The sequence below is a fragment of the Salminus brasiliensis genome, chromosome 3 (genome assembly GCF_030463535.1).
Source record: "Salminus brasiliensis chromosome 3, fSalBra1.hap2, whole genome shotgun sequence".
In the NCBI taxonomy this organism is placed as follows: domain Eukaryota; kingdom Metazoa; phylum Chordata; class Actinopteri; order Characiformes; family Bryconidae; genus Salminus; species Salminus brasiliensis.
In genome coordinates, this window is record NC_132880.1 from 51614511 (window position 1) to 51624068 (window position 9558).

The 9558-nt window shown below is 42.6% G+C and overlaps 5 non-coding genes across 5 annotated transcripts; all 5 read left to right on the forward strand.

Annotated features, from left to right (window-relative positions):
* The first annotated feature begins 1435 nt into the window (after positions 1-1435).
* On the forward strand, positions 1436-1507 carry trnap-agg (transfer RNA proline (anticodon AGG)). The gene has a single exon. It is a non-coding gene; the product is annotated as a tRNA-Pro (tRNA).
* A 2347-nt stretch (positions 1508-3854) lies between these two features.
* Positions 3855-3926, forward strand: trnap-agg (transfer RNA proline (anticodon AGG)). Its single transcript has one exon. It is a non-coding gene; the product is annotated as a tRNA-Pro (tRNA).
* Positions 3927-6310: 2384 nt separating this feature from the next.
* trnap-agg (transfer RNA proline (anticodon AGG)) lies at positions 6311-6382 on the forward strand. Its single transcript has one exon. It is a non-coding gene; the product is annotated as a tRNA-Pro (tRNA).
* Positions 6383-8753: 2371 nt separating this feature from the next.
* On the forward strand, positions 8754-8825 carry trnap-agg (transfer RNA proline (anticodon AGG)). Its single transcript has one exon. It is a non-coding gene; the product is annotated as a tRNA-Pro (tRNA).
* Positions 8826-9348: 523 nt separating this feature from the next.
* Positions 9349-9420, forward strand: trnap-ugg (transfer RNA proline (anticodon UGG)). Its single transcript has one exon. It is a non-coding gene; the product is annotated as a tRNA-Pro (tRNA).
* The last annotated feature ends 138 nt before the right edge of the window (positions 9421-9558 follow it).

Consider the following 9558-nt stretch of genomic DNA (forward strand, 5'->3'; position numbering starts at 1 on the left):
GTACCTGCGAGATCTTATTACATTTTACGAACCATCAAGACTACTTAGATCACAGGATGCTGCCTCTTACTCGTTCCCAAAATTCAGAAATCCTCAGCAGGGGGAGGAGCCTTTTCTTATAAAGCCCCCCAACTGTGGAATAACCTTCCAGATAATGTTGGGGACTCAGACACAGTCTCAATCTTTAAATCTAAGCTGAAAACTTATATGTTAAGCTTTTGGTAATTAATGTTTCCCCTTAGATAAAGGTTGCAGGTCCAGGGGTTCGTGGACACAGGTAATTGTAGTACACTGAGATGCTGGAGCTGTCGTCGCGCTGCTTACACGCGATCACTCACGTTTGTGGACGGTGAAGCAGTTAGATGCAGGCGTTTTCAGGGAGCTCCCATGTCTGTGTTACCTTCTGGCTCTCTCCTTTTAATTAGGCTGTTATAGCCAGACCTGCCGGAGTCGTCAGACACAATCTGATACTGCTCAACATGCTCTGCCCTCCATAAAATTCCTCTCAGAACTAACTCTCTCTTTTTTTACCTTCTCACAGTAAATGACCACCCAGCCCGACCTGCTGGAAGATTGCCCACTGAGGTCCCCTCTACCTGCGTCAGACCGGCTGCCACCCACCGGTCCAACCAGCAGGCCCCCCACCCACCACCACCCATAGCAGACCAGCGGCTCAGCCGTCTACCACTGCTACCTATTTAATGACCATGTTAAAACCTAAATGGACTCGTAACTATCTGCCACTATTAATATCACCACTATTAGCTATCTGCTGTATCTGGTTTGGTAATGTTTATCATTAATGTTTAAATAGTTCTGACCAGAGGAGGATGGGTCGGGTCCCCCTTGTGAGTCTTGGATCCTTCCAAGGTTTCTTCCTCCAGCTCTGAGGGAGGTTCTCCTTGCCACTGTCGCTGTTGGCTGCTCACTGGGGGTCTTTGATCCTTCATGTCTTACGTTATTTCTTCTCTGTCTCTGTCTTTTATTAATTACTAATTATGTAAAGCTGCTTTGTGACAACAACAGTTGTAAGCGCTATACAAATATATCTGACTTGACTTTAGTAGTAGTACAAATAGTAGTAGTAGTAGTTGTTGTTGTTGCAGTATTTATTTATTTATTTATTTATTTACTTTTCGGTCTGTTTTTAAATTCAGTCTTATTATTTGGCTTTTAATTCTGCTTGAAACTGCTATTATTGAGTTTTGGGGTTTTGTGTATTATCTTTCTTCTCTCTTGGTTTTTTCCTTCAATCCCATGTGAAATTGTGCACTGGCTGTAGAAGCGAGGAGCCTGATTTTCCACATCTTTTACTTCTCAGTTCTTACCGATAGATGGAGCTCTAGTTACAAGAATCTAACTCGAGAACTCAAACTGCTGAAACGTGGCAATCACAAAACTTCTGGAGAAAACTACAAACCCTTTTTCATCATCTGGCTCGTTGGTCTAGGGGTATGATTCTCGCTTAGGGTGCGAGAGGTCCCGGGTTCAAATCCCGGACGAGCCCTGCCTTTTTGTGTGCAGACTGGAACTGTAGAGCAGTGAGAAACTGGGAGCAACTAACAGTTCATCTCTTGAAGGAAGTTTATTAATGACCTGCTATACCACACCAGAACTTCTGCTCAGCTAAATCTTTATGATTACCAGCTTAGCTATATGCTATCCAAAGGAGCTGAGTGGGAATAATTTATAATAATCATTATTCTTGTTATTCTTATTATCATGATCTTATTATATTTCTTCTTATTATAAGCATAGGCCATAGCTTAAGCCAAACCAAAGGACAAGAATCAAACAGCCCCAAAAACCCAATTTTCCAATCCTCATCTAACCTGACTGCCAAAACAACCTGAGCCCCCCAGGGATTGGGAGAAAGCAGCTCATTTCCGTATATCTGTCCCTGACATTATCCTGTGACCCAGACTACTAGTTACGGCATGTTTACTACCAGTAAACATGCCGTAATTCTTACAGAACTCTGAATATCACTACTATATCACTGGAAGTCCCTTCATTATTATTGGTGACTACCCCTTCTGTCCCACCTCACACTGTGACCTGCATGTCCTTCAAGAATTGCACTGTTCTATCTATTGTTATTATTATTAGTAGTAGTACTCGTAGTAGTAGTAGTCGTAGCAGTAGCAGTGGTGAGAGTTCTTTTCTACAAGATGCAGAAAAGCTAGTACACACTTTTATTACCTCAAGGCTAGATTATTGTAATGCACTTTTGTCAGGTTGTTCCAGCAGGAACCTCAATAAACTTCAGCTGGTTCAAAATGCTGCAGACAGGGTCCTTACTAAAACTAGACAATTTGACCATATTAGTCCAGTTCTATCAGCACTTCATTGGCTCCCAGTTAAATCCCGTATTGATTACAAAATTCATCTATTGACATATAAAGACCTACATGGCCTCGCTTCTGAGTACCTGCGAGATCTTATTACATATTACGAACCATCAAGACTACTTAGATCTCAGGGTGCTGCCTCTTACTCGTTCCCAAAATTCAGAAATCCTCAGCAGGGGGAGAAGCCTTTTCTAATAAAGCCCCCCAACTCTGGAATAACCTTCCAGATAATGTTGGGGACTCAGACACAGTCTCAATCTTTAAATCTAAGCTGAAAACTTATATGTTAAGCTTTTGGTAATTAATGTTTCCCCTTAGATAAAGGTTGCAGGTCCAGGGGTTCGTGGACACAGGTAATTGTAGTACACTGAGATGCTGGAGCTGTCGTCGCGCTGCTTACACGCGATCACTCAGGTTTGTGGATGGTGGAGCAGTTAGATGCAGGCGTTTTCAGGGAGCTCCCGTGTCTGTGTTACCTTCTGGCTCTCTCCTTTTAATTATGATGTTATAGTCAGACCTGCCGGAGTCGTCAGACACAATCTGATACTGCTCAACATTCTCTGCCCTTCATAAAATTCCTCTCAGAACTAACTCTCTCTTTTTTTACCTTCTCACAGTAAATGACCACCCAGCCCGACCTGCTGGAAGATTGCCCACTGAGGTCCCCTCTACCTGCGTCAGACCGGCTGCCACCCACCGGTCCAACCAGCAGGCCCCCCACCCACCACCACCCATAGCAGACCAGCGGCTCAGCCGTCTACCACTGCTACCTATTTAATGACCATGTTAAAACCTAAATGGACTCGTAACTATCTGCCACTATTAATATCACCACTATTACCTATCTGTTGTATCTGGTTTGGTAATGTTTATCATTAATGTTTAAATAGTTTTCACCAGAGGAGGATGGGTCGGATCCCCCTTGTGAGTCTTGGTTCCTCCCAAGGTTTCTTCCTCCAGCTCTGAGGGAGGTTCTCCTTGCCACTGTCGCTGTTGGCTGCTCACTGGGGGTCTTTGATCCTTCATGTCTTACGTTATTTCTTCTCTGTCTCTGTCTTTTATTAATTACTAATTATGTAAAGCTGCTTTGTGACGACAACAGTTGTAAGCGCTATACAAATATATCTGACTTGACTTTAGTAGTAGTACTCGTAGTAGTTGTTGTTGTTGTTGTTGTTGCAGTATTTATTTATTTATTTACTTTTCGGTCTGTTTTTAAATTCAGTCTTATTATTTGGCTTTTAATTCTGCTTGAAACTGCTATTATTGAGTTTTGGGGTTTTGTGTATTATCTTTCTTCTCTCTTGGTTTTTATCTTCAATCCCATGTGAAATTGTGCACTGGCTGTAGAAGCGAGGAGCCTGATTTTCCACATCTTTTACTTCTCAGTTCTTACCGATAGATGGAGCTCTAGTTACAAGAATCTAACTCGAGAACTCAAACTGCTGAAACGTGGCAATCACAAAACCTCTGGAGAAAACTACAAACCCTTTTTCATCGTCTGGCTCGTTGGTCTAGGGGTATGATTCTCGCTTAGGGTGCGAGAGGTCCCGGGTTCAAATCCCGGACGAGCCCTGCCCTTTTGTGTGCAGACTGGAACTGTAGAGCAGTGAGAAACTGGGAGCAGCTAACAGTTCATCTCTTGAAGGAAGTTTATTAATGACCTCTTATACCACACCAGAACTTCTGCTCAGCTAAATCTTTATGATTACCAGCTTAGCTATATGCTATCCAAAGGAGCTGAGTGGGAATAATTTATAATAATCATTATTCTTGTTATTCTTATTATCATGATCTTATTATATTTCTTATTATTATAAGCATAGGCCATAGCTTAAGCCAAACCAAAGGACAAGAATCAAACAGCCCCAAAAACCCAATTTTCCAATCCTCATCTAACCTGACTGCCAAAACAACCTGAGCCCCCCAGGGATTGGAAGAAAGCAGCTCATTTCCGTATATCTGTCCCTGACATTATCCTGTGACCCAGACTACTAGTTACGGCATGTTTACTACCAGTAAACATGCCGTAATTCTTACAGAACTCTGAATATCACTACTATATCACTGGAAGTCCCTTCATTATTATTGGTGACTACCCCTTCTGTCCCACCTCACACTGTGACCTGCATGTCCTTCAAGAATTGCACTGTTCTATCTATTGTTATTATTATTAGTAGTAGTACTCGTAGTAGTAGTAGTCGTAGCAGTAGCAGTGGTGAGAGTTCTTTTCTACAAGATGCAGAAAAGCTAGTACACACTTTTATTACCTCAAGGCTAGATTATTGTAATGCACTTTTGTCAGGTTGTTCCAGCAGGAACCTCAATAAACTTCAGCTGGTTCAAAATGCTGCAGACAGGGTCCTTACTAAAACTAGACAATTTGACCATATTAGTCCAGTTCTATCAGCACTTCATTGGCTCCCAGTTAAATCCCGTATTGATTACAAAATTCATCTATTAACATATAAAGCCCTACATGGCCTCGCTCCTGAGTACCTGCAGGATCTTATAGTATATTACGAACCATCAAGACTACTTAGATCTCAGGGTGCTGGCCTCTTACTCGTTCCCAAAATTCAGAAAACCTCAGCAGGGGGAGGAGCCTTTTCTTATAAAGCCCCCCAACTCTGGAATAACCTTCCAGATAATGTTGGGGACTCAGACACAGTCTCAGTCTTTATATCTAAGCTGAAAACTTATATGTTAAGTTAAGCTTTTGGTAATTAATGTTTCCCCTTAGATAAAGGTTGCAGGTCCAGGGGTTCGTGGACACAGGTAATTGTAGTACACTGAGATGCTGGAGCTGTCGTCGCGCTGCTTACTTGCGATCCCTCAGGTTTGTGGACGGTGGAGCAGTTAGATGCAGGCGTTTTCAGGGAGCTCCCGTGTCTGTGTTACCTTCTGGCTCTCTCCTTTTAATTATGATGTTATAGTCAGACCTGCTGGAGTCGTCAGACACAATCTGATACTGCTCAACATTCTCTGCCCTTCATAAAATTCATCTCAGAACTAACTCTCTCTTTTTTTACCTTCTCACAGTAAATGACCACCCAGCCCGACCTGCTGGAAGATTGCCCACTGAGGTCCCCTCTACCTGCGTCAGACCGGCTGCCACCCACCGGTCCAACCAGCAGGCCCCCCACCCACCACCACCCATAGCAGACCAGCGGCTCAGCCGTCTACCATTGCTACCTATTTAATGACCATGTTAAAACCTAAATGGACTCGTAACTATCTGCCACTATTAATATCACCACTATTAGCTATCTGTTGTATCTGGTTTGGTAATGTTTATCATTAATGTTTAAATAGTTTTCACCAGAGGAGGATGGGTCGGGTCCCCCTTGTGAGTCTTGGTTCCTCCCAAGGTTTCTTCCTCCAGCTCTGAGGGAGGTTCTCCTTGCCACTGTCGCTGTTGGCTGCTCACTGGGGGTCTTTGATCCTTCATGTCTTACGTTATTTCTTCTCTGTCTCTGTCTTTTATTAATTACTAATTATGTAAAGTTGCTTTGTGACGACAACAGTTGTAAGCGCTATACAAATAAATCTGACTTGACTTTAGTAGTAGTACTCGTAGTAGTAGTAGTAGTTGTTGTTGTTGTTGTTGTTGTTGTTGCAGTATTTATTTATTTATTTATTTATTTATTTATTTACTTTTCGGTCTGTTTTTAAATTCAGTCTTATTATTTGGCTTTTAATTCTGCTTGAAACTGCTATTATTGAGTTTTGGGGTTTTGTGTATTATCTTTCTTCTCTCTTGGTTTTTTCCTTCAATCCCATGTGAAATTGTGCACTGGCTGTAGAAGCGAGGAGCCTGATTTTCCACATCTTTTACTTCTCAGTTCTTACCGATAGATGGAGCTCTAGTTACAAGAATCTAACTCGAGAACTCAAACTGCTGAAACGTGGCAATCACAAAACTTCTGGAGAAAACTACAAACCCTTTTTCATCATCTGGCTCGTTGGTCTAGGGGTATGATTCTCGCTTAGGGTGCGAGAGGTCCCGGGTTCAAATCCCGGACGAGCCCTGCCTTTTTGTGTGCAGACTGGAACTGTAGAGCAGTGAGAAACTGGGAGCAGCTAACAGTTCATCTCTTGAAGGAAGTTTATTAATGACCTCTTATACCACACCAGAACTTCTGCTCAGCTAAATCTTTATGATTACCAGCTTAGCTATATGCTATCCAAAGGGGCTGAGTGGGAATAATTTATAATAATCATTATTCTTGTTATTCTTATTATCATGATCTTATTATATTTCTTATTATTATAAGCATAGGCCATAGCTTAAGCCAAACCAAAGGACAAGAATCAAACAGCCCCAAAAACCCAATTTTCCAATCCTCATCTAACCTGACTGCCAAAACAACCTGAGCCCCCCAGGGATTGGAAGAAAGCAGCTCATTTCTGTATATCTGTCCCTGACATTATCCTGTGACCCAGACTACTAGTTACGGCATGTTTACTACCAGTAAACATGCCGTAATTCTTACAGAACTCTGAATATCACTACTATATCACTGGAAGTCCCTTCATTATTATTGGTGACTACCCCTTCTGTCCCACCTCACAATGTGACCTGCATGTCCTTCAAGAATTGCACTGTTCTATCTATTGTTATTATTATTAGTAGTAGTACTAGTAGTAGTAGTAGTCGTAGCAGTAGCAGTGGTGAGAGTTCTTTTCTACAAGATGCAGAAAAGCTAGTACACACTTTTATTACCTCAAGGCTAGATTATTGTAATGCACTTTTGTCAGGTTGTTCCAGCAGGAACCTCAATAAACTTCAGCTGGTTCAAAATGCTGCAGACAGGGTCCTTACTAAAACTAGACAATTTGACCATATTAGTCCAGTTCTATCAGCACTTCACTGGCTCCCAGTTAAATCCCGTATTGATTACAAAATTCATCTATTAACATATAAAGCCCTACATGGCCTCGCTCCTGAGTACCTGCAGGATCTTATAGTATATTACGAACCATCAAGACTACTTAGATCTCAGGGTGCTGGCCTCTTACTCGTTCCCAAAATTCAGAAAACCTCAGCAGGGGGAGGAGCCTTTTCTTATAAAGCCCCCCAACTCTGGAATAACCTTCCAGATAATGTTGGGGACTCAGACACAGTCTCAGTCTTTATATCTAAGCTGAAAACTTATATGTTAAGTTAAGCTTTTGGTAATTAATGTTTCCCCTTAGATAAAGGTTGCAGGTCCAGGGGTTCGTGGACACAGGTAATTGTAGTACACTGAGATGCTGGAGCTGTCGTCGCGCTGCTTACTTGCGATCCCTCAGGTTTGTGGACGGTGGAGCAGTTAGATGCAGGCGTTTTCAGGGAGCTCCCGTGTCTGTGTTACCTTCTGGCTCTCTCCTTTTAATTATGATGTTATAGTCAGACCTGCTGGAGTCGTCAGACACAATCTGATACTGCTCAACATTCTCTGCCCTTCATAAAATTCATCTCAGAACTAACTCTCTCTTTTTTTACCTTCTCACAGTAAATGACCACCCAGCCCGACCTGCTGGAAGATTGCCCACTGAGGTCCCCTCTACCTGCGTCAGACCGGCTGCCACCCACCGGTCCAACCAGCAGGCCCCCCACCCACCACCACCCATAGCAGACCAGCGGCTCAGCCGTCTACCATTGCTACCTATTTAATGACCATGTTAAAACCTAAATGGACTCGTAACTATCTGCCACTATTAATATCACCACTATTACCTATCTGTTGTATCTGGTTTGGTAATGTTTATCATTAATGTTTAAATAGTTTTCACCAGAGGAGGATGGGTCGGGTCCCCCTTGTGAGTCTTGGTTCCTCCCAAGGTTTCTTCCTCCAGCTCTGAGGGAGGTTCTCCTTGCCACTGTCGCTGTTGGCTGCTCACTGGGGGTCTTTGATCCTTCATGTCTTACGTTATTTCTTCTCTGTCTCTGTCTTTTATTAATTACTAATTATGTAAAGCTGCTTTGTGACGACAACAGTTGTAAGCGCTATACAAATAAATCTGACTTGACTTTAGTAGTAGTACTCGTAGTAGTAGTAGTAGTTGTTGTTGTTGTTGTTGCAGTATTTATTTATTTATTTATTTATTTATTTACTTTTCGGTCTGTTTTTAAATTCAGTCTCATTATTTGGCTTTTAATTCTGCTTGAAACTGCTATTATTGAGTTTTGGGGTTTTGTGTATTATCTTTCTTCTCTCTTGGTTTTTTCCTTCAATCCCATGTGAAATTGTGCACTGGCTGTAGAAGCGAGGAGCCTGATTTTCCACATCTTTTACTTCTCAGTTCTTACCGATAGATGGAGCTCTAGTTACAAGAATCTAACTCGAGAACTCAAACTGCTGAAACGTGGCAATCACAAAACTTCTGGAGAAAACTACAAACCCTTTTTCATCATCTGGCTCGTTGGTCTAGGGGTATGATTCTCGCTTAGGGTGCGAGAGGTCCCGGGTTCAAATCCCGGACGAGCCCTGCTTTTAACACCCAAAACCCTGATCATCAATAAACACAGTTCCCTGACTGGAGCCATAGAGCAAAACTGTGCTCTTCAGGTTCTCCTGCAGATCCACTGCTCGTTTCAGATGTTTCAGATTTACCTTTCTAAGCTTCATATAGGAGGCAGTAATGACCCTGATTCAGGCACAGACACACCGGTCAACCAGCCATATCAATAGTCTATGACCAGCTTGAAGACCAGTGTGGTTATCCAGTGTAACCTGCTGGCTTACTGGGGATGTTTCCCCCTGAATTACAAACACCTTGATCATCAAACATCATCTGACACCAGCTACAACACAAAGGTGTGGTGTCATTAGCTGTTTGTTTGTTTGTTTGTTTTTTTGCAGCAGGAGAGTTTACTAGCCCTAAAAACAAGCTGGTGGAACAACACTATTCCACTGATAGGTGGCGCCCACACGACAACCATAGATCTAACAACGGTGCAACATGTGACGTGGCAGCAGTGAAAACGGTAGCAGACACCCTTCTCTAACATGGCTCGTTGGTCTAGGGGTATGATTCTCGCTTTGGGTGCGAGAGGTCCCGGGTTCAAATCCCGGACGAGCCCTGCTTTTACTGTGAAAGGTCTAACTATTGGTCAATGTAGGTCCAATGCAGGAGCAGAGAGAGGCTTACAGATTTACACAATGTTCCACGTATCAGAGCTCTTCAGGAACCTCTTAGCTCAACATGGTTAATTATTACC